The sequence below is a fragment of the Dendrobates tinctorius genome, unplaced genomic scaffold (genome assembly GCF_039654945.1).
Source record: "Dendrobates tinctorius isolate UK_male_01 unplaced genomic scaffold, ASM3965494v1 ptg000060l, whole genome shotgun sequence".
NCBI lineage: Eukaryota > Metazoa > Chordata > Amphibia > Anura > Dendrobatidae > Dendrobates > Dendrobates tinctorius.
Window position 1 is genome coordinate 8,989,892 of NW_027361728.1, and position 26,278 is coordinate 9,016,169.

The 26,278-nt window shown below is 45.2% G+C and overlaps 1 protein-coding gene across 13 annotated transcripts in view; it reads left to right on the forward strand.

The window, feature by feature from the left end:
* The window catches only part of OPA1 (OPA1 mitochondrial dynamin like GTPase), a 165,440-nt gene that overhangs the window by 19,077 nt on the left and 120,085 nt on the right, over positions 1–26,278 (forward strand). The gene's annotated exons all lie outside the window — the stretch shown is intronic.

The window sequence follows — 26,278 nt, forward strand, 5'->3', positions numbered from 1 at the left end:
AAAATGATTTTTTAGCACGCTATTTTTTATTTTCACAAGGGTAACAGGAGAAATTGGACCACAAAAGTTGTTGTCCAGTTTGTCCTGAGTACGCTGGTACCCCATATGTGGGGGGGAACCACTGTTTGGGCGCACGGCAGGGCTCAGAAGGGAAGGAGTGCCATTTGACTTTTTGAAATGAAAATTAGCTCCAATCGTTAGCGGACACCATGTCGTGTTTGGAGAGCCCCTGTGTGCCTAAACTTTGGAGCTCCCCCACAAATGACCCCATTATGGAAACTAGACCCCCCTAAGGAACTTATCTAGATGCATAGTGAGCACTTTGAACCCCCAGGTGCTTCACAGAAGTTTATAACGTAGAGCCGTGAAAATAAAAAATATTTTTTTTTCTTAAAAAAAAATATTTTTAGTCCGCAATTTTTTATTTTCACAGGGGTACCATGATAAATTAGACCCCAAAAGTTGTTGTACAGTTAGTCCTGAGTACACTGGTACCCCATATGGGGGGGGGACCACTGTTTGGGCACACGTCGGGGCTCAGCAGGGAGGTAGTGACACTTTGATGGCATGGTCTGAGGGTGTCATGTTACATTTGCAGAGCCCCTGTGTGCCTAAACAGTAGAAACCCCCCGCATGTGACCTCATTTTGGAAACTAGACCCCCCAAGGAACTTATCTAGATGTGTGGTGAGCACCTTGAACCCCCACGTGCTTCACAGAAGTGTATAACGCAGAGCCGTGAAAATAAAAAATCATTTTTTTTCCTCAAAAAAAAAATTTTTAGCCCGCAATTTTTTTTCACAAGTGTAACAGGATGAATTGGACCCCAGAAGTTGTTGTACAGTTTGTCCTGAGTACGCTGATACCCCATATGTGGGGGGGAAACCACTGTATGGGCACACGTCAGGGCTCGGAAGGGAAGTAGTGACGTTTTGAAATGCTGACTTTGATGGCATGGTCTGCGGGCGTCATGTTACATTTGCAGAGCCCTTGATGTACCTAAACTGTGGAAACCCCCCACAAGTGACCCCATTTTGGAAACTAGACCCCATAAGGAAGTTGCCTAGATGTGTAGTGAGCACACTGAACCCCCAAGTGCTTCACAGATTATAACGCAGAGCCATGAAAATAAAAAAAAAAATTTTCCTCAAAAAATTATTTTTTAGCTCGCAATTTTTTATTTTCACAAGGGTAACAGGAGAAATTGGACCCCAAAAGTTGTTGTCCAGTTTGTCCTGAGTACGCTGGTACCCCATATGTGGGAGGGAACCATTGTTTGGGCACACGTCAGGGCTCGGAATGGAAGTAGTGACGTTTTGAAATGCAGACTTTGATGGAATAGTCTGCGGTCGTCATTACGTTTGCAGAGCCCCTGATGTGCCTAAACAGTGGAAACCCCCCACAAGTGACCCCATTTTGGAAACTAGACCTTCCAAGGAACGTATGTAAGATGTGTTGTGAGCACTTTGAACCCCCAAGTGCTTCACAGAAGTTTATAATGCAGAGATGTGAAAATGAAAAAATCATTTTTTTCCACAAAAATAATTTTTAGCCCCCAATTTTTTATTTTCCCAAGGGTAACACGAGAAATTAGTCCCCAAAAGTTGTTGTGCAATTTTTCCTGAGTACGCTGATACCCCATATGTTGGGGTAAACCACTGTTTGGGCACATGTCAGGGCTTGGAAGGGAGGGTGCACCGTTTGACTTTTTGAACGCAAAATTGGCTGGAATCAATGGTTGCACCATGTCGCGTTTGGAGACCCCCTGATGTGCCTAAACAGTGGAAACCCCTCAATTCTAACTCCAACCCTAACCCCAACACACCCCTAACCACAGCCCTAACCCTAACACATCCCTAACCACAAGCCTAACCCTAATTCCAACCCTAACCCTCATTCCAACCCTAACCCTCATTCCAACCCTAACCCTCATTCCAACCCTAACCCTCATTCCAACCCTAACCCTCTTTCCAACCCTAACCCTCTTTCCAACCCTAACCCTCTTTCCAACCCTAACCCTCTTTCCAACCCTAACCCTCTTTCCAACCCTAACCCTCTTTCCAACCCTAACCCTCTTTCCAACCCTAACCCTCTTTCCAACCCTAACCCTCTTTCCAACCCTAACCCTCTTTCCAACCCTAACCCTCTTTCCAACCCTAACCCTCTTTCCAACCCTAACCCTCTTTCCAACCCTAACCCTCTTTCCAACCCTAACCCTCTTTCCAACCCTAACCCTAACCCTCTTTTCAACCCTAACCCTAACCCTCTTTTCAACCCTAACCTTAACCCTCTTTTCAACCCTAACCTTAACCCTAATGGAAAAATAAAACTAAAAATATTTTCTTTACTTTATTAGTTGTGCCTACCTATGGGGGTGATAATCGGGGGGTTCATTTACTTTTTCTTTCATTTTGATCACTGTGAGAGTGATCAAAGTGAAAGAATGGAATCTGCAGCCGGCAGATTCGGGCGGGCGCACTGCGCATGCGCCCGCCATTTTCCAAGATGGCGGCGCCCATGAACCGGACCCGCCGGACATCGGGAGCGACAGGGGGACTTAGAAGGGGCCGGGGGGAGGTGAGAGGGGGTGAGGGGGTTATCGGAAGCTGGTGGCGAGCAGAGGGAATGGGAGGGGGCAGATGATGACAGCGGCGGCAGATCGCCGCTGTCATTCAGTTGCGGGGGGCGATCGCCAGTGGGGGGGTGGAATCGGTGTCTCCAGCCATGTCCGATGCTTGCTACTGCAGCATCGGCCATGGCTGGATTGTAATATTTCATCAATTTTCATTGGTGAAATATTACTATTGCGCTGATTGGCTGTTAAAAGTGAAACAGCCAATCAGAGCGATCGTAGCCATGTGGGGGCGAAGCCACGCCCCATGTGGCGAAGAACAAAGCCCCCTGTATCTGCGGGTCGGGTGACCTTTCAGTGACTTAGGTCACCCGACCCGCAGGGGGGCTTTAAAGTCATGACGCCACATAGGCGTCAAGGGTCGTTCTGGCACGACTTTTCATGACGCCTACGTGGTGAAGGTCGTGAAGGGGTTAATGGCGATTCATTTAAGGGCAGTGACAGAAGTGTGGGGCGGTGCTGCGGTCATTTACTCTGCCTCTATCATCACCCTCTGATTATGTCTCATTTTAGAGATAAAGGTGGTGGGGTGTCAAAATCAGGTCCTGTGATGGTGGAAACCAAAGATCCGGGCAGCAGGCACAGAAGAAGTGTGGAGGCTGCTTCAGTCACTTCTCAATCATGACCAAAGCTGCAGGTGGTGTTCACAGATGCTGTGGTAAATTCTCAACACCCTCCATCGAGACAGGACATCATCAGGGAACAGTAGGTGACTGAAGCTTAGGAAAGTGACCACGGTGCCACCCTCTGATGACATCTCGTTTCAGGTGGTGATAACAGCTGCAGAGAAGTGACTGCAGGGTCATACTCTTGTGACATTCTGTTTGAAACTCCCCTGAAATGAAAAGTTACAGGAAGGAAAAAAGAAAAGTATATGTAGGAATTAGTTGTATAGGAAGAATGGTAGACAGTTTTATAATAAAGCAAATTGTCAAAGTGGCAAGGGCATAAAGATAGATATAAAGGACATTATGGGTATCGGATGCCCTCTTTTAATGACTTTACCAATGTTAAACAGAATCATATGGAACATTGCAAAACACTATATGTTGATGTCCATCAAAAAGGCATGAAAGGCTTTTGTACATTCAGCATTGAAATTGTTAAAAACCATGTGCGGGGTGGGCATGTGAGACGCTCCCTATTAAGCCAGGAGGTTTTCTGGATTTTCCACCTTGACACGTTCTGGGTCTAGGTTTAAGTTCTGCAACATTATTGAATATTTTTTACTCTTTATGTCTAGGTTCACATTTGCGTATGGAGGAGCTGCGGCCGTCTGCGGACCTCCTTCGGTCAGCTCCACCTACGTCTGGATGCGGCCTGCGTACCCTATCTTTAACATTGGGTATGCAGGTCGTGTGGATGTATGTGGATGCTTCTGCATGCGTTGTTTTGACGATGCGGCGACCCGCATCAAACGCATCATGTTGGAATTTTATGCGGGCGCCGCATCGTCAAAACGACGCGTGCGGATGCATCCGCACAACCTTGCCTACCCAATGTTAAAGATAGGGTACGCAGGCTGCATGCAGAAGTAGGCGGAGCTGACCGGAGGAGGTGCGGCCATGGGCGGAGCTTCACGGAGGAAGTCCGCAGACGGCCGCAGCTCCTCCATACGCAGATGTGAACCTAGCCTAATGCATTAATTATTCATAGGAATTACTGTGTATTATAAGTTAATACCAAGGTTTTTATTTTTAAACTCGATGGTCTTGGTGACATCAGGAGGTGAATAGTGAGAACTCATTGTCATTGGCTAACTTATGTGTCCGTGATGTGTGATGTGCCGCTTAGCTTCTGAAACATGTAAGCAGTTTCTCTGTCGTATTATGATGTTTTGTGGATTATTTTAATGACGTGACAAACGTACTGTATATTTTAATTTTCTTATGCTGGCCGTACCAGATTCTTTTGCCATATTTAAAATGTCACCACTATTTTGTTTTAATTTTTATTTTCTCTTGCCACCAAGTACAAATCCCCTTATACCTTGTAAGGCAGCGGTGGCACCTTACGCAGTGAAGAGGCAGTGACCCACTAAATTCAAACACAAAAGTCTTTTTAATGTGTTATCTTCTCACATAAAAGTCCAAATTCACACAATTGCAGATAACGTAGATGCATATAACTTCAGTGCATATTATCAGTGTTCAGTTCACACCAGTTCATAGCACTTCATAGTACACAGCAGCCTTTAGATTGCAATCACTACACACGCTAGTCCTCATCTGACTACTTCACATGGGTGTCCTGCACCGCTGTATCACAGTCTCTACTCACAGCCATACACAGACCTTGACATCCTCCTGTCTGCAGTTGTGACATACGCCTGTCCTTACTTCGGGCACAGGACCTTTCCACATCCATGGCCAGTCATTGTGGACAGCAGCACCACTCTGTACGCGGTGGGTTGCCAGGCCTCTATCTGGCCCTGACACACCTGAGACTCACTTTGCACTCACTAACCCTTTCCTGCAGGGTTTTCAGCATAGCAACCTGTGGCTTTCAGCCACATGGAAAACCTGGGTCCGGAATGGAACAGACTGCAACACTATCATACTGCAATCTGTTTCAAACACAACATCCAGAGCAGGTTTTCCGTACCTCTGCCTTGGACACTAATATGTCCAAGACTAACACTTATTTCTATTATTTCTTGTCTGCATTGCAGTCACCGCTGTGCCTGTGACTGCCATGCATACCTATGGACTTCATGAAACATAACAAAAAAGCAGGAATGGGCTATACACGGGGGATCACCACAGACAATTGGTTGGCATTTAGATAGACAATTTTTATTGAACATGTATAAACCACACATAAATTAAAAACATTAAAAAGTCACACATGTGACTTAACAAACACATAGCTGGCTCACAATAGAACCTACACCCTGTAAGTACCCTCCACAGGAGACCTGCCTATATAAACAGCATACCAACTGGTGGCTAATTGTAAGAGATGAAATAATATACATGAGCATACAATAATACCCATCAATCTGAATACCTGAAAAGACAGAAATCAATGATATTTAATAGTATTATGCCCCCTAAATAGGTTCTATATGGAAAACACACTTAGTCACCATTGCCCACAGTGCCAATCAAGGGAACAATACATGCACGTGGCCGTCATCAAATGAGTGCATCCTCAACCCCAGAAATAGGGACAACAAAGGCACATGAACGCTGATGAGCGGGATCAATGTCCCATAAGTAATGGTATAAAAAATGGCATTAGAGTGCAGAGCCCATGTTGAGTGACCTCAGGGAGAAGAGATACCCGACGCTTGTCGCAACCCGCAGTGGCTTCGTCAGGGGTACTGAGTGTAGCTACAACACGTCCTTATATGCATAGAGTTGATGAATAATGGCGCACAGCTGCGTCACTTACCAGACTAGCATAGAGATTAATTGATGTCCTGTGGACACAGACACCGGTGAACGGCCATATTCAGAGACACTGCGCAAGCGCCGGCGTGTGGTGACAGGAAATACGTCACAACTCGTGGATGCTATGTGAACCGGTACATTAGATTACTGCGCATGCGCCGGCGTGCAATAACAGGAAGTGAGTCACAGCTCACAGTTACCATGTCAACCCATACACAGGATCACTGCGCATGTCATGTGGCGAATAGTCGCATCAATCACTAGATAGCGGTGAATGCAGAGTCACAGATTCCAATGGTTTGCAATAACAACCATGCGTGAGCGTCTGATACAAAAAGCATATCTTTGCTCAAATAAACCAGCGGTAACTAAATAAGTGTGTAGCGCCCAATTATGCCTTTAGGCACAACTGGAATAACGCCGGTAGTCAGCCACAGACAAAAAACAAAAAACACACACTGCGCATGCGCCGGCGCGTCTTGACAGATAAATCATGGATGGAACTAGCCATATACATCAATACATTTAAAGGCTGCGCATGTGAATGACGCACAGTTTTGCTACCCACCTGGCTGTAAACACCATAAAATGTGAAATTAGATACACCAATAAATAGTCATAGTCAAAGACGCTGCGCATGTGTTAACATGAGATGACTAAAAGTACATAGAGGCTCCAGAAAATCATGGAACCCACGCATCAAGTTATGCTACATATTAAAGATGTGCAGTTGGGCCGCATGCCCAGCTGGAAAGAAATGCATAAAAGCACATACTTTAGTCATTCCAACTAATTGTAAAGCAGAACGCGTACTCTGGCATGAGATGACGAAAGGCAGAACAGGGCTCAAAAGTTTTCCTAAAAGCCAAATATATAAGTGATACACATATAGAACGATAAATGTCGACTAAGCGATATGTGCAAACAGATCACAGAAAATAGCTTGTGAATATCATAAAGGTTGATACACGTGAGTGTGCATTAATTCATAGTGCACGTCTGTACTATAAGCACAGCCACAATAGCAATGGCCAAGAGCACAAACATCGATGCTCAACCACATATGAGGGCAATACCTGCGTACCAACATGTGGAAATGGTCGATGTCCGATAGTTGAGAGATACCACCAAGATAGACGGATACAGTAAGATCCACTGACATTATAGGACCAGACACCAATCATACACAAACCCAAATTAGATTGCAATGGAGAGAATAACCCCAAAGAAAAATTCAATAGGGACTCTTAAAAATATGCATATGGGTAGATAGAAGATGTCATAAGAACAGAGAGTTTATTCAAAATAGCAATAATGTCATAATAAGGCAATCCTGAGCTACATATATATACAGCTATTCTACGTCACCTTCAAGATAGTAGGGGTATATGATGGACCAAGGTTAATCCACATATCAAGGGATAAACCTCAATAATCCAATACAATGGACACTTCCGTACAAGGTGCGTCATTGAAAATGGAGACAAATAGTAAAATATACCCAGTGTTGAAATAAACAAAAAGCAAGCTGAAGGGATAGCAGATGAATCTCAACCTCAACATAGAACAATACAAAGGAATAGAGAGAGCTGGTATGCTGTTTATATAAACTCCCATAATGGAACAATCCCCAATGGTCCAAATAGCAAGACAGTCCTCAAATTTTCAGTGTTGAAGAAGGAATCAATTCTGTTTATAGAACCCTGTGAATAACAGATCCTCATTCAGACCAGCAGGGGCTAAAGAGTTCAAATTAAAAATCCATTTGGATTCTCGTCTAAGGAGCTCCAATGTAATGTCACCTCCCCTAATATCTGGTTGCACAGACTCCAATCCCAGAATCCTTGTTCCATGCCACTGTGAGTTGTGTGCCGCAAGGTAATGTGAGGCAACTGACGTAAGCGTGTTGCCCTTTTCTTTATCCTTTTTAGCCGTAGTGATGTTTGAGAAGTGTTGCTGCATCCGCCTTCTCAATTCCTGAGAGGTCTGACCCACGTATACCTTCGGACAAGGGCATACAAGAGCATAGATAACAAAACGCGATTTGCAGTTGAAATAAGATGCAGTCTTGATCTGAAAAGGAGAAAAGGGGAGAGTCACAAAGTTATCATTGGCCATATAGGGACAGATGTTACAGTTTCCACAAGGAAAAGTGCCTCTTAGCCGTGTGCCCCTATTGAGCCTAGTGACAGGGCGTCTAAAATGGCTGTGACTCAGACAGTCTTTAAGATTTCTAGCCCTCCTAGCCACCAAACTTGGTAGTATGGAAATGTGGGGCTTTAATCTTGGCTCACTCAGGAGAATCCCCCAATGCCTAGAAAGGATACCCCTAATATCACGCCACTGGTTGTTATAGGTAGTTATTATACCCAGTGGTTTGGGAGGGCCCTTAATGCGTGGTTGTAAAAGCCTATTCCTATCTGAATCTCTAGCCGTCCTGAAAGCATTGGAGATTACCTTTTTGGGGTAACCCCTGTCCTTAAACCGGCAAGTCAAGTCACGTGCCTGGGTCAAAAAATCATCTCTGTTACTGCAGTTTCTTTTGGCCCGAAAAAATTGGCCTTTAGGGATACCCTTTTTAAGATGTTGAGAGTGAAAATTTGTGAAGTGCAGTAGACTATTTGTAGACGTGGGCTTACGATAGAGGGTTGTGGTGATCCGAGATCCATTGAGGGAAAGCTGAAGGTCCAAAAATTCTACCTCACTTTGCGAGAAGTATGAAGTCAATCGGAAGTTCCAAGGGTTGACATTCAAAGAGTCCACAAAAAGCCGGCAGTCATCCAGGGTGCCTGTCCAAAAAAACAGTATATCATCAATATACCGATACCAGTTGGTAATGTATTTGGAGAATGCCTCCATGCAGAACACCTTGGTGACCTCCCACTAACCTCACTGTCTTGGTGAGTGATTTGTGTAACCCTATCAACTCCCTTGACACATTCTGAAAATCTGTGTCACCAATATAATTATCACTTGGTGGTAAAGGTACAGTATCAAAAAGCCCATTAGCCTGGGTACTCCATGCTGCCTCTCTAGCCGCCAAATCCATAATCAGAAGCCAGTGAGCCAGCTATGTGTTTAAGTCACATGTGTGACTTTTTAATGTTTTTAATTTGTGTGGTTTATACATGTTCAATAAAAATTGTCTATCTAAATGCCAACCAATTGTCTGTGGTGATCCCCCGTGTATAGCCCATTCCTGCTTTTTTGTTATGTTTCATACAGTTTCCTTGAATGGGCTGGGTTGGATCCCACTTTGCTATTTATTGATGGTGGTGCCCCTACTCTTGGTTTGCATACCTATGGACTTCATACATCTCCATGCACATCCTGGGGAGACTACACAGCGACCCCTACCTGTGACATCGGTCACTGCTTCACAATTGCAATCCCAGGTACACCTGTGACCGCACTGCATTCCCATAGCCTCAATTCGCCTCCATGCGTATTCTGGAGAGAACATACAGCACCTCCTAGCTGTAACAGGGGGTCACTGCCTCACAACCTCTAGCTGAATATTTTGATGTATGTATAACAAGATTCACATTTTCAGGTTTTATAGATCAATATATTACAAAGACTCCTTAGGATTTTTATGGTGCTTGAACCTCTAGGTTCAAGCAACATATTCTAATCCGATTTCTTATATTTTATTATTACAGTGCTTGAAAAAGCACTATGTTGTAATCCGAATGCTGCTAACTTCTTCTTCTCCTTCTCCTTCTCCTTCTCCTCCTCATTTTCCGCAATTAATGCGGCCCGAACTGCTACACGCACACTCCGTTGAGGTGTCGTTTCGAAGCCAGCGTCCACGAGTGGTGTGCTAAGTAATTTTCGTGTCGATCGGATTTGTAATTTTTGCGCAATTTGCGTTTGAAAAAACATTTTCCTCAATGCATTTCAATGGGAAAATGTTGCCACAGGGAAAACATGCCCTGAGGCGATTCAAATGGCAGTTAAGCTCATTGATATGCGCAGGCACACCCAGTTCCTATGCCAATGCCTACGAACCTCACATGACCCCCCCAGGACACAGTTTCTGCCAGATAATTTCAGCTCTTAAAGCGAAACCCACAGCACAAATGCAAATCTAGCTTCATCACATGACGCATGCCCCTGAGAGAGAATGTGCGCCAAAGTGGATTTAGAAGCCCAGTGAGCCAAACTGGCTCTTAAAGGGCCGAAGTGATTCTTAAAGGGCCGGTGCACCCAAATCGGGCCCAGTGAGGGCCCCGCCCACCAAATCAGACCCTGAGGCCAAAGTGGCCCCTGAGAGGCACCCACAGTTAAAACGGATCCTGAGTTGAAAGTCTTGCAGGGGCAGCAGGCAAGTCTCTCTTAAAGGGGCAGCCCGGGCACCATTTCAAAGCACTATCTGTACTTCCTTCAGGAAATACACATCTAGTTATTCTACTTCTCCGCATTTTCTGCAATTAATGCGGCCCGAACCGCTCGGCGCAGAGACCCGTTCAGGCGGCGTTTCGAAGCCCTCTGTGGGAACAGGTGTGCTATGTATTTTTGAAGTCTATCCGATTTGTAGTTTTTTAAAAAAAATTGCATTTTAAGCAAAAATTTTCCCATAGGAATTAATAGCGACCTTTCCATGACCCCCAGCTGACATGGATTGAAGCCACAGCGCAGGTGCAGTGACCTTACAAAGATGGCAGCTATGCAGCTTCCACACATGACCGGTAATAGCTAATAGAAGCTGACAGATCGCTGATTCAAGGTCTTAAAGGCGCAGCGAGCCAATGGCTTCTGAAAAGCCCCACCCTGTGATGGCGAACCTTGGCACTCCAGCTGTTGTAAAACTACAACTCCCAGCATGCCCTTGCAACCTGCAGCAGTTGAGGCATGCTGGAAGTTGTAGTTCTCCAACAGCTGGAGTGCCAAGGTTCGCCATCACTGCAGTCGGATGCCAAAGTGGCCCCTGAGGGGCCCGGTGCGCCAAAGTGGCCCCCCGAGGCAAAGTGGCAGCATGTGTCAACATAGCTAAAGTGGCTACCAAGTGGCCAAAGTGGCTACAGAGGTGTCGAATGTGCCAAAGTGGCTACAGAGGTGCCTAGTGTGCCAAAGTGTCTACCAAGTGTATACACAACATTCATATTCTAACTTTACTTTCTTACAGTCGACACCTGATACACTGCTGTAAAGCTGGTAGCGCTGTTCAAACACCATGTATTTCCTTCAGGAAATGCCCATCTAGTTACATTGTGTTTTTTTTTTTTTGTTTTTTTTTATTTTGCTGTTTTTATGATTATGTCCTACTACATAAAGCTGCTATTTTTATTTTTCATGGAGATACAGCTCTGGCAAAAATTAAGAGACCACTGAAAAATTTTCTGTTTTTCTGATTTTTCTCTTTATAGGTATATTTTTTAAAAATATATTGAATATAAATCAGGCCAGATATATGTAACTTAAATAACCTAGTGTCAAAATAACTGAATATATCGTGGCTGAAAAAAATACAAAAATACAGTGTAGTACTAGAAACCCACATTAAATTGCACCTGAATGGTCGTTCCCCGATCTGATATATGCTGCAGGTTAAAATAAATGACCTCAATATCGGCAAGATTGAATAGTATCACAGCTGAAAAAGTGCTAGAGGATTGCTGCATAAAGCCTCAAAGGTTCAGCATTAAGGTTCAAAAAAATACTGTGTGGAAATAATCTGTGACAACACTACCGGCAACTAACTCTGAATGTATTAGAAACCCACATTAAATTGCACCTAAATCATGGTAACCCAGTCTGATATATGCTGCAGATAAAAATAAATTACCTCAATGTCAGCACGATTAAATAATATCACGGCTGAGAAAGTACGAGAGGATTGCTGCATATATCCACAAAGGTTCAACATAAAGGAAAAAAGGGTAATGCCTATGAAAACGCTGATGCCAGGTCTCTGGGGAGTGTAAATGATGTGACCTCCTTCACCCCAACACGTGTTTCGCACTAGTTTCTTCCGGGTGCGTCATTTTTGAGTAAAATGTAAATTGCTCTTTTATTCTATAAACTACTGACAACGTGTCTTCATATTTCCAAGCATTAAATTTTGTATTTATTTTCAGAAAATGAGAAATGGTCAAAAGAACAAAAAAATGCAGTGCTTGTAGACCTCAAATAATGCTAAGAACGCAAGTTCATAATCATTTAGAAGCAACAATACTGTTTTAACTCAGGAAGAGTTCAGAAATCAATGTTTTGTGGAGCAACCATGACTTTTAATCACAGCTTTCATGTGTCTTGGCATGCTTTCCACCAGTCTTTCACACTGCTTTTGGGTGACCTTATGCGACTCCTGGTACAAAAATTTAAGCAGATTTTCTTTGTTTGATGGCTTGTGACTATCCATCTTCCTCTTGATTACATTCCAGAGGTTTTCAATGGGGTTCAGGTCTGGAGATTGGACTGGCCATGACAGGGATTTGAGGTGGTGGTCCTTCATCCACTCATTGATTGACCTAGCTGTGTGACATGGCACATTGTCCTGATGGAAATACCAGTCCTCAGAGTTGGGGAACATCACCTGAGCAGAAGTGGTAAGCGGAGACCCGGAAGTAGAGGTGGCGCGCACAGCAGAGACACAGGAGGGTGTGCGCGGTCACTAGGGGGCGCGCGGACACAGGTAGTGGCGCGCGCGCACGGAGGGCGCAAGCGGGGTACGGGGACCAGGCGGTTCAATTTAAAAAAAAAAAGAGGAATAACCTTCCCTCTTAGGCTGAAGGTGACGGCTCTCATTAGGTGGCTCCTGTTAAGCAGCTTGAAGCTGGGGGCTGCTATTTAAACCGGTAGCAGCTGGCGTCGCTACACCAGTACATGGTCGGATGTGACTGCTCTCAGCACTGGATAGCAGCAGACATATACGGCAGGATGGAGAGCCCCTCGCCAGAGCATATACAACCACGCCAGGAAGCAAAGGAAAGGCGGTCACGCTCACACGAAAAGAGCCAGACACGCCGCAGCAGCAGTGGAGGCCGCTCGGGCAGCGCACGGGCGGATCGTCAACGCAAGAAGGAGGGGTCCCTAGTCTCCTTAGGAGACAGTGAGAAGACCAGTCAGCCTCCAGATCCGGTACCCGTGTTGTGAAAGCGTCCGAGTGGTGAGTGAACTACGAGAAAGTCCAGTACTCTGTCTGTTCTCTTTCTCTTGTCTCCTCTCTTCCCTCTCCTCCCTCTCTTACATACATTGGCGGGGTGGAGTATAGGAAGTCCCTAAGAAAAGTAGGGGAAAATTTAAGAATAAAGAATGTGCTTTATGTAAAAGTCCCGTAGGAGCAGCCTGGAATAAAAAGTTATGCCAGGAGTGTATTAACAAAACGATAGCGGAGGAGACTCCCTCATTTTCGGATAGTCTGAGGTCCCTAATTCAAACAGAAGTTTGTAAGTCAGTAAGTGCATTACAATCTGCGGATGCAGATAGGAAAACTAGGGATAGATCCAGCCCCTCAGGGGTCTCTCAAGAAGACTATACAGGGTCAGAGGAGGACTCAAATAAAACGCACTATTCAGATAGCAGCTCAGATGGGGAAGATACGTTCCCAGTAGAATCTACGGATGAACTTATTAAAGCAATCAGATCTACCATGGGGCTGGTAGAGGAGCGAACAAAAAAGACAGCCCAAGAACTCATGTTCAGTGGACTACAAAAGAAAAAGCGTAGGACCTTCCCTATTAATGAGCATCTAGAAAGGCTCATAAAACGCGAATGGGAAAAACCGGAAAAAAAGTCCCAAACATCTAATTCTCTGAAGAGGAGGTATCCTTTTGAGGAAGAGGCATCCTCATCCTGGGATAGGGCTCCCAAAATCGATGTAGCAATATCAAAAGTCGCCAGGAAAACCTCCCTACCCTTTGAGGATCTGGGGTTTCTGAAAGAGCCGCTGGACCGGAAGACGGACAATTGCCTTAAAGCAGCCTGGGAAACCTCGGCTGGGGCATTAAGACCGGCTATCTCAGCTACATGTGTGGCCAGGTCTCTAAAGATATGGGTAGACAACTTGGAGAATCAACTAGAACATGGAGTCCCCAGAGAGTCAATTCTGGAAGCATTACCGGCTATTAGAGCGGCGGCAGACTTTCTCGCAGAGGCTTCTGCAGACTCGGCCAGACTGGCAGCAAAGTCAGCAGCCTTAACCAATGTAGGACGGCGTGCAGTATGGCTAAAATGCTGGCCAGGGGACACTCAGGCAAAGATGAAACTGTGCTCTCTGCCATGTGAGGGAAATTTCCTGTTCGGACCAGCATTGGATGACGTGTTGGAAAAAGCGGGTGATACAAAGAAAAATTTTCCAAAACAGCCATTTCAAGCGTTTCGGCGCTCCTTTTAGAGGGGCCGAAAATTCAGAAAGCAACAATTCAGAGATAGAGACAGAAACAATTCTGACAGGCGATACAGAGGAGGGAGAGGCTTCTATTTCGGCAAGCCCTCCAAGGAAGCCAAAAAACCCTCCCAGTGACGGTCCTTCTCAGGTGGGGGGAAGGCTCTCTCACTTCCTCCCAGCCTGGGAGAGAATCTCATCCAGCACCTGGATCCGACAGATAGTAGGGTCAGGTCTGGAATTAAAGTTCCACCATTGGCCACCACAAAAATTCATTCAGACTCCAGTGCAATCTTCTCAAGAAAGACAAGAGAGTCTGGAAGGGGAGGTATTGTCACTCATACAGAAACTCGTACTGGAAGAAGTTCCGGAAAAGGAAAAAAAGGAAGGCTTTTACTCCCCCCTATTTCTAATAAAGAAACCAGACAATTCCTGGAGGACAATTATAAATCTGAAAGGCCTCAACAGATATTTGATAGTCCCATCATTCAAGATGGAAACCATAAGATCTGCAGTGAAACTCCTCTTTCCTCGGTGTTACATGGCGGTCCTGGATCTCAAGGATGCTTACTATCATGTCCCGATCCGGCAGCAGGACCGCAAATATCTCAGGGTGGCAGTCCAGATAAAATCTCAGTGGCATCACTTTCAATACAGGGCTCTGCCCTTTGGAGTAGCAATAGCCCCCCGGGTCTTCACGAAGTTAATTGCGGAGGTCTCGGCTCATCTCAGGGAAAAAGATGCCCTGGTAATACCATATCTGGACGACTTCCTGATAGTGGGGAGAGATTTCTCTCACTGTCAGGAACAAGTCAAGATAGTGATGGAGACACTTCAAACTCTGGGTTGGCAACTGAACCTCAAAAAATCCAAATTGGAACCAACAATGATCCAGAATTTTTTAGGCCTAACAATAGACTCGGTGGTGCAGAAATGTCGCCTCCCAGAGGAAAAAGAAGAAAAAAATCAAAAACCTAATCAGGACATCATTAAGAAAGCCAGTAATGACTCTGAGGAAAGCCATGTAAGTGTTGGGATCCCTAACTTCCTGCATACCAGCAATAAAATGGGCTCAGTTTCACACAAGGGAACTTCAGTGGTGTGTGTTACAAAACGATCTGAGGCTTCAGGGGCAGTTAGAGCAAAAGCTCACCATCCCGGACCCTGTACTCCAGTCACTCAGGTGGTGGTTACAGATAGAGTCCTCTCCAAGGGGAGTACCCTGGACATATACAGCTTCCAGAGTAGTCACGACAGATGCCAGCCCTTGGGGCTGGGGAGCCCATCTAAACACCCTATGGCTTCAAAATCCTTGGGCTCAGGACGAGAAAGATCTATCCTCAAACGAGTGGGAGCTGCTAGCCATCGAAAGGGCGCTGGAAGGTTTACTGACACACCTGACAGGACATCACGTGAAAGTCCTATCAGACAATCGTACAGCAGTAGCATATGTGAACCATCAGGGGGGCACCCGTTCTCGGTCATTAATGAAAATAGCGGGAAGAATCCTGACTCTAGCGGAACGTCAGTTCCTCTCATTATCGGCCCTGCATATCCGAGGGGTGGACAACCTGAAGGCAGACTTTCTAAGCAGGAACCGGTTGAAGCAAGGCGAATGGTGCCTAAAAGAGTCCATTTTCCAACAGATTATGCTTATGTGGGGGAAACCCATAATAGATCTCCTCGCCTCAAAAACCAACAGGAAGGTTCAAAAGTTCTGCTCTCTAAGTCCAGCAGACATGCCACTGGCGGTAGACGCCTTCAGGATAAAATGGACATCAGGTCTCCTGTACGCCTTCCCTCCGATATGCCTCATTCCATTAGTCCTGAAGAAGATCAGGGAGGACCGAGCCAGAGTAATTATGATAGCTCCCTTTTGGCCAAAAAGGCCGTGGTTCTACTGGCTAAGAGTGATGTCAGTGACGGACCCATGGGTACTCCCAGAGGACCACGACCTCCTAACACAGGGTCCCTTCAATCACCCTCCAAACTCCAGGTTGCATTTGACAGCCTGGAATTTGAAAGGTCACTGTTAGAGAAAAAAGGGTTTTCACAAAGGTTAATTTCCACCCTAATCAGTAGCAGAAAGCCAGTGACTACAAAAATATACGGGAGAATATGGAGAAAATTTTTGTCCACCTCAGGCCCAATACGGGAGGGAGAAGTACCGGTGAGGGCAGTGCTAGAGTTTCTGCAAAGGGGTTTAGACTTGGGCTTAGCTGTCAGCACCCTCAAAGTACACGTTTCAGCCCTGGCAGCATTATTCAACTATGACCTAGCAAGTGATAGATGGGTGGCCAGATTTATCCGGGCCTGTACTAGAACTAACTCTGTCCCATCTCCTAAACCTCCTCCCTGGGATCTAAACTTAGTCCTATCATCTCTAACAGAAAGTCCATTTGAACCACTAGACGTGACATCAGATAAAGTGTTAACTTTAAAAACAGCCTTATTAGTGGCACTTACATCGGCACGTAGGGTGGGGGACTTACACGCACTGTCAGCAGACCCACCATACACTCAGGTTATGGACAATAGAGTTGTCTTAAGATTAGACCCAGCATACCTCCCTAAGGTAGTGTCGAAATTCCACAGAGCTCAGGAAATAGTCTTGCCATCCTTTTGTCCTAACCCCGGTAACAAGAAGGAGGAGAGGCTACATTGCTTAGATGTTAGGAGATGTATCCTACAATATTTAGAGATGACAAAACCCTGGAGGAAACAGAGGGCCCTGTTTGTTTCATATCAGGGGGCAAGGAAGGGCCTTAAAGCCTCTAAGCAAACTATAGCTAGATGGGTGAGAGAGGCCATCATACTAGCATATAGTAGTGCAGGCAGGGCTGTTCCAGAGGGCCTAAAAGCCCATTCCACGAGGGCCATGGCAACGTCCTGGGCGGAGAGAGCGGACGCCTCCATCGACCAAATCTGTAAGGCGGCCACTTGGTCCTCTCCATCTACCTTTTTCAGACATTACAGATTAGACCTATCTGCTACCTCTGATCTCACATTCGGGAGAAGAGTGTTACAAGCAGTGATCCCCCCCTAAAGAGAATACAAATCTCTGTAACTCTCTCGTGGTGCCGTCATGTAGAATGGAAAAACACGGGTATTACATACCTGGTAATGTGTTTTTTCATGAGACATGATGGCACCCTTATATTCCCGCCCTATTAATCACGTCATTAGTTGGGTGCATTATTAGTATTATACACTCCCTTGGTGTCGGAAATTTAGCAGTATTAAAGTTGTATTATTTTTGTGTACACTAACCTGCGGAGTTCCTCTCGTGCTCTGTAAAACAACTGATGCGGAGAGAGGAGCCGCCCCTTTTATCTTGAAGGTTTCCTGTCCTCGCTGGGCGGATCCCTTCTCTCGTGGTGCCGTCATGTCTCATGAAAAAACACATTACCAGGTATGTAATACCCGTGTTTCTTGACATCAGACCTTAGTAAAGGCCACCAAAAACCCCTGGCTACTGCCTCTCTAGTGGCCTTGATACCTGGATGAGCACTCAGCCTAAACTCATGAAACTCCTGCAGAAGTCTAGGCCACAATAAATCTGGAACAAACAGTTTATCTCCTGGCCTGGTTGCCGGAGCTTAGGGCCTGAGCCCTTAGAATTTCTTGTTCCAACTCAGTGGAGACGCCCACCACTACCACCCCTGGGGGAAGAATGGGGGACGGCGGCTCAAGGGGAGTCACTGGGTCAAAACTTCTGGACAGGGCATCCGCTTTAACATTTTTGGACCCCGGTCGAAAAGTAATGGAGAACTGAAATCGTGAAAAAAAAAAAAAAAAAAGTGACCAATGGGCTTGTCTAGGAGTAAGCCTCTTAGCAGATTCAAGATATGCCAAATTTTTGTGATCCGTGACAGGGTGAGCCGCCCCTTCCAAAAAGTGCCTCCATTCCTCAAACGCCAGCTTGACCGCAAGAAGTTCTCTATTGCCTACATCATAGTTTTTCTCGGCTGAAGAGAACTTCTTGGAGAAGAAGGCACAGGGTTTGAGATTGGTAAGGGTCGCCGGACCCTGGGACAGCACTGCCCCCACCCCCACTTCAGAAGCATCCACCTCCACAATGAATGGTTTGGACTGGTCTGGTTGTACCAACACCGGGGCAGACATGAAACATTTCTTAAAAGCTAAGGACTCCTTGGCGAGTACAGACCAATTTCTTACATCAGCGCCCTTCTGGGTAAGATCCGTGAGTGGTTTCACCACTTGTGAGAAACCTTTAATGAATCTTTGATAATAGTTCGCAAATCCTAAGAAGCGCTGGAGCCCCTTGAGATCTCGAGGCTGAACCCAGTCAGCGATCGCCAGCACCTTCTTAGGATCCATACGAAACCCCTCACAGGACACAGTCAACCCCAAAAAAGACAGTTCCTGTACAAAAAACGAGCATTTTTCCAATTTTGCAAACAATTGGTTCTCCCTTGGTCTCTGGTGAACTGTCTGTAGATGTTGCAAGTGAGATTGGCTGTCCGGAGAATACACCAAAATGTCATCCAAATAAATAATAACAAAACGGCCTATCAAGTCAGAAAACACAACATTGATGAAATTCTGGAAAATAGCGGGTGCATTAGTTAACCCAAACGGCATTACCAGGTTTTCAAAGAGTCCTTCTGATGTGAGGCACGCAGTTTTCTCACTCGTCCCCTTCCCGAACCCTTATCAGATTGTAGGCCCCCCGGAGATCTAACTTGGAGAACCATTGGGCCCCAGCTAACTGGTTACATAAGTCTGGGATGAGGGGAAGCGGGTAAATGTTCCTAACCGTTATCTTGTTCAGTTCCCGAAAGTTGAGGCACGGCCGCAAACCACCATCTTTCTTCTTCACAAAGAAGAATCCTGCTGCCACAGGTGACACGGCCTGATATGCCTTTTGCGGAGACTCTCAGCTATGTACTCCTTCATGGCTTGGCGCTTAGGCCCAGACAAATTGAACAATCGATCCTTAGGTAATTTGGCTCCGGGTACTAAATCAATGGCACAATCGTAGGGTATATGTGGTGGCAGCGCCTCAGCCTCACTTTCGGAAAAAACGTCTTCGAAATCCTTCAGGTACTCCGGAATACCTTCCAGACCGACAGATGCCATAGATACGGATTTAACAGCGTTAGCAAGGTGTCCCAGGTTACCACATTTATCCTTGCATCCCCATTGAGTGATCTCCCCTGTAACCCAATCAATGGTAGGATTATGGCATTGAAGCCAAGGCATCCCCAGTGCCAGTTCTGCAGGCAAGTTATCTAGCACAAGACAACTTAATTTTTCCACATGAGTGGAACCCACTTTTAGAGAAAAAAGTTCAGACCTGCAACATATACCGTCCTGGGTAAAAGGGGACGAGTCAATTGCCACAAGTTTAACATGATCCTGAAGCCTGACTGTCCCTATCTTAAGAGTCATAATTTTGGTATCAATCAGGTTCACAGCAGAACCATAAAAGCAGTAATCTGAACCGGACCATTACCAAGTTCCAGTTCCACCTGCAGCACCATTTTTGCACGTGAGGAAAATTGTACCTTAAGGTCTGGGTAGCCTCCTCGACTACTACCCACACCTAGTCGTTTCCCGCCATCTTGGAGGATGACGGACAGGTGGGCAGTCCTTCCAGTGTCCAGATTCCCCACAATAGAAGCACAACTGCTTCTCCCGGCGGCGTCTTTCCTTTTCCTCACAGGTGACATCGCTCACCTCCATAGCCACAGGAAGAGTCCGGGTCTCATCTCCACTGAAGAATAATGGTGTTTCCAGTTGCATAACGCCTCTAGCCCGCAGTCTGCGATCCATGCGAACCGCTTGGGTCATGGCATCCTCCAGGGAGTCAGGCAGAGGATGGAGTGTCAAGGCATACTTCAGACGTTCACACAGGCCTCTACGGAACAGCCCCCGAAGGGCGGCATCACTCCAAGAAATCTCGGCTGCCCAACGTCTGAATTCAGTACAGAGCCACTTGGCCGAGTGCTCCCCCTGACAGACACTCATCACCTTGTCCTCAGCCAAACGCACTCTATCAGGCTCATCATAAATAAGCCCTAAGGCTTCAAAAAACGCATCCACAGACATTCTCTCAGGGGCAGAAGAGGAAAGTGAAAATGCCCAGGCTTGTGGGGACCCCCTAAGCAGGGACATAACCACCCCCACCCTCTGTTTCTCATACCCAGAGGAGCGGGGTCTCAAAGAGAGAGAGCTTACAGCCCTCCTTAAATGCTCTGAATTCATCATTGTTACCGGAAAACGTATCTGGCAATTTAACCGGGGATTTGGGTGGGACTAAAATGACATCTCTATTCCCCACCTGCTGGAAGCCTGCGGAAAGTTCCCCCTGAACTGAGTCCTCAACTCGCCGTTGGGACTGGGCCAGAGCTTGGTGTTCCAAACTAAGCTTCTGCAGTGACTAAGTCAAGCATTTCACCTGCTCAGATAAAGCACACATTGGGTCCATGCTGCAGAAGTGAGGAGAGAAAAAAAATTCAGCTGGCCAGTTATGTCAGGAACACCGCACTGAACTTGCTCACTGAGCCAGTGCGTGTGTCCTGAGTAAAGCGAACTGTGCTCAAAGATACCTGTGGAGCGGGCAGCAGCCGAGTAGATGCGTACTTCAGAGCAGCAGGACCTGAAGCACGTGACTGCTAGGGGCGTGGCCTAAACTCCAGAGAGCTAGGAGCTGCAAGAGAACTAGCAGGGTAACTGCGAGACAAAGTTACCAAGGGGCATAGACAGGGAGGATAGTCAGAACGTAGCCAATGAGTCATACACAGAGATAGGTGCAAGGTACAAGAGGGGCGATCAGAGAGTAGTCAGATCACAGGCAGCGAGTCATACACAGAGAGGGTAGCGCAGTACAGAATCAACAGGCAAACTCACAACGGGAAACAGAACCGGGTCAGAACCATATAAACAAGCTATAACGACGAACAGGCACACAGAGAGGTCAGCACACTCGGCCAAAGGCAAAAGTATAACTGGCAGGGATTGGAGCTTCCCAGGGGTTTAAGAAGCTCTCCCAGAACCAAAAAGAGGCTACAATCATTAACCCCAGGTGTGTAGGACAAAACCTGCACTGAGCTCCAGACATTAACCCCTGACGTGCAGCTCAAAAACCTGCACTGGGATCATGACAATGGACTGCCGTCTTAGAAATTTTAAGGATGGAGGCAACATGAAGCTCACTGTATCCCTCTGATAGTAAAGCCAGAATTGAGCACTTCTTTTCCTCACTCAATACTTTTATTTTTAACTCCTGTGGCATGGTTAAAAGTTATTTTTTCATTCCTATTACTTTTGGGATATTGCTAGCACTTGTTTTGCCATCCAGCTTGTCCTATTGCAAGAGGATTGTGAACACCACAGCAGTGTTTTTTTTATACTTTCCTTTATTAACCCCTTCATTACCAAGGGTGGTTTGCACGTTAACTCCCGGGCCAATTTTTACAATTCTGACCACTGTCCCTTTATGAGGTAATAACTCTGAAACGCTTCCATGGATCCCGGTGATTCTGACTTTGTTTTCTCGTGACATATTGTACTTCATGTTAGTGGTAAAATTTCATTCAAATAACTTGCGTTTATTTGTGAAAAAAACGGAAATTTGGCGAAAATTTTTAAAATTTCGCAATATTCCAAATCTGAATTTTTATGCCCTTAAATCACAGAGATATGGCACACAAAAAACTTGATAAGTAACATTTCCCACATGTTTACTTTACATCAGCACAATTTTGGAACCAAAATTTTTTTTGTTAGGAAGTTATAAGGGTTAAAAATTGACCAGCGATTTCTCATTTCTACAACACCATTTTATTTTTACGGACCACATCACATTTGAAGCCACTTTGCGGGGTGTATGTGATAGAAAATACCCAAAAGTGACACCATTCTAAAAACTGCACCCCTTAAGATGCTCAAAACCACATACAAGAAGTTTATTAACCCTTTAGGTGCGTCACAGGAATTTTTTGAATATTTTAAAAAAATTAACATTTATCTTTTTTTCACAAAAAAAATACTTCAGGTTCAATTTTTTTTATTTTACTAAGGGTAACAGGAGAAATTGGACTGCAAAAGTTATTGTGCAATTTGTCCTGAGTACGCTGATACCCGATATGTGGGGGGGAATCACTGTTTCGGCGCATGGCAGAGCTCAGAAGGGAAGGAGCGCCATTTGACTTTTTCAATGCAAAAGTGGCTGGAATTCAGATCGGACGCCATGTCACGTTTGGAGAGCCCCTGATGTGCCTAAACAGTGGAAACCCCCCACAAGTGACCCCATTTTGGAAACTAGACCCCCCCCCCCAAGGAACTTATCTAGATATGTGGTGAGAACTTTGAACCCACAAGGGCTTCACAGAAGTTTATAACGTACAGCGGTACAATTAAAAAATCATATTTTTTCCACAAAAATGATCTTTTCACCCCCAATTTTCATTTTACCAAGGGTAACAGGACCCTAAAAGTTATTGTGCAATTTGTCCTGAGTACGCTGATACCCCACATGTTGGGGTAAACCACTATTTGGGCGCAAGGCAGAGCTCGGAAGGGAAGGAGCGCCATTTGATGTTTTTTGCTGGAATTGAGATCGGACACCATGTCGCAATTGGAAAACCCCTGATGTACCAAAACAGTGGAAACCCCCCACAAATGTCACCATTTTGGAAACTTGACCCCCCCCCCCCCAAGGAACTTATCTAGATGTGTGGTGAGAACTTTGAACCCCCCAGTGCTTCACAGAAGTTTATAATGCCTGGGCGTTAAAATAAAAAAATCGTATTTTTTCCACAAACATGATCTTTTAGTCACCAACTTTATTTTCCCAATGGTACCAGGAGAAATTGGACCCCAAAAGTTGTTGTCCAGTTTGTCCTGAGTAATCTGATACCTCATATGTGGGAGAAAACTACTTTATGGGCACACGTCGGGGCTCGGAAGGGAAGTAGTGACGTCTTGGAATGCAGACTTTCATGGAATGGTCTGCCGGTGTCATGTTGCTTTTGGAGAGCCCCTGATGTACCTAAACAGTGGAAACCCCCCACAAGTGACCCCATTTTGGAAACTAGATCCCCCAAGGAACTTATCTAGATGTGTGGTGAGAACTTTGAACCCCCCCCAGTGCTTCACAGAAGTTTATAATGCCTGGGTGTGAAAATAAAAAAATCATTTTTTCCCACAAAAATGATATTTTTGCCCCCAATTTTTTATTTTCCTAAGGGTAACAGGAGAAATTGGAGCCCAAAAGTTGTTTTGCAATTTGTCCTGAGTAGGTTCATACCCCATATGTGGGGATAAAACACTGTTTGGGCGCATGGCAGAGTTTGGAAGGAGCACCATTTGACTTTTTCAACGCAGAATTGGCCGGAATTGAGATCAGACGCCATGTTGCATTTGGAGAGCACCTGATGTGCCCAAACAGTGGAAACCCCTAATTCTAACTCCAACCCTAACCCCAACACACCCCTAGCCCTAACCCTAGCCCTAACCCTAGCCCTAACCCTAGCCCTAACCCTAGCCCTAGCCCTAGCCCTAATGGGAAAATGGAAATAAATACATTTTCTTTTAATTTTATTTTTCCCTAACTAAGGGGGTGATAACGGGGGGTTTGATTTACTATTTACGGCGGTTTTTATGTTTGGCAGCTGTCACACGCTAAAAGACACTTTTTATTGTAAAAATAGTTTTTGCATCACCACATATTGGGAGCTATAATTTTTCCATATTTTGACCCACTGAGTCATGTGAGGTCTTATTTTTTGCGGGACGAGTTGACGTTTTTATTGGTACCATTTTCGGGCACGTGACATTTTTTGATCGCTTTTTATTTTGGTTTTTGGGACGCAGAATTTACAAAAACCAGCGTTTCATGAATTTCTTTTGGGTGGTGCGTTTACGCCGTTTCGGGTGCGGTAAAATTTAAAAGGCGGTTTTATTCTTCGGGTCAGTACGGTTCCAGCGATACCTCATTTAGGTCGTTTTTTATGTTTTGGCGCTTTTATGCTATGAAAACAATTTTATATAAAAAATAATTATTTTTGCATCACTTTATTCTGCGAGCTATAACTTTTTTATTTTTTCGCTGATGATGCTGTATGGCAGCTCGTTTTTTGCGGGACAAGATGACATTTTCAGCGGTACCATGGATATTTATATGCATCTTTTTGATCGCGCGTTATTGCACTTTTTGTTCGGAGGTATGATAATAAATCATTATTTTTTGCTTCGTTTTTTATTTTTATTTTTTAAGGGGTTCGCTTAAGGGGTTAACTATTGGGACAGTTTTATAGGGCGGGTCGTTACGGACGCGGCGATACCAAATATGTGTACTTTTATTTTTATTTTCAAAAAATGAATTTATTGGGGAATATTTTTTTTTTTTTTTTTTTTTTTTTATTTATTTAGCGATTTTTTTTAAAATTATTTTTACACTTTTTTTTTTTTTTTTCTTTATTACAATGTCCCAGGGGGGACATAACTGTCCTGTGACAGATCGCTGATCTGTCACATCACGGATCACTGTGACAGATCAGCGATCTGTCACAGGCAGTCCAGAAGGCTTACTCATGCCTGCGCTTTGCAGGCACTGAGGAAGCCAGCTTCCTGCAGGCCCCCAGAGGTCCCCGCCGCCATATTGGATCCGGGGACCTGCAGGAAAGGAGCCCCCCCGCAGCAGCGCTGCACATTGCGCTGCCGTGGGGGGCTCAGGGAAGCACGGACGGAGCCCCCTCCTTGCCGATGCTTCCCTTTAACCACTGGTACACCGCGATCGTGTTTGATCGCGGTGTGCAAGGGGTTAACGTGTCGGGGGCGGTCCGTGACCGCCCCTGACACATTGTGTCGGGTGTCAGCTGTGATAATCAGCTGACACCCGGCCGCGATCAGCGGCGCTCACCACGTGGGCGCCGCCGATCGCTGTGACGTAATATTCCGTCCATGGTAATTAGGTCCAGGGTCACATGGACGGAATATTACGTCCATTGTAGGTAAGGGGTTAAACAAGATTTGGTTCAGGCGATCACCTAATCAGAAGCACTTTAAGTAGAATGAGGTGTACTCTGGTTGGAATTCAACTGACACTGGAATGGAATGGCTGTCAGACATGTAGAGAAGCTGATTTTTATGTAACTGTGCAGTGGTCTCTTTAATTTTTGACAGAGCTGTATGTGCATGATATTTTAGAGGAGCTCTAACAATTGATCTGTTCTGTTTTGTATTATTGCACAATGGACATAAATGTCTTTGTTTTGGAGGTTGTGTTACACCCAACAATACTTGGCATACTGACATTAGTTTGAGGATCGGTGATCATCACTGGCTCACCCGATGCTCTCGTGACAGTGTTTTTGGGGGTCGATCAGTGTTCACTTGACTATCCTCCCTTTCGACGTAGCTGGCATATGGAGGAAGGGAGAGCTGCAACTGCTCTCGCACTTCCTCCGGATGTCTAATTTGTCCGAAGGGAGGACAATCTTTAATTTTCCAGTTGGCTGCAGAGACCATGCTGACACCACTGGAATGTCTAACCCTCTGGAGATGAGTATAGGTGTCGTTATTTTGTTTTAGGATGCATAGTGATTGAGAAGGGGTTAGCCGAGTAGTGTACAACCACTTTAAAATGGGTGTTCATAATATGTCTTAATAATAATTAAGTTGTGTATAATGCTGAAGGACTTTTTTAATTTTTTTAATCTTTTTGTCGTTAAGCAATAACAAATTACGGTAAGCAAAAACACAGATTCTGAAACCCTTCTAACCAATCAATGGATTAGTGAGTGTAAGGAAAGAGAAAATCATAATAAAGAAAAAAGTAAAACACTTGGTGAGTGAAAACCTTTTACTTTTCGCCACTATATTGTGCCTTCAAATAAATAAATAAAAATCTTTGCCAATGCTGCAATCCTTTCCCAGAATTCCCTTATATTGC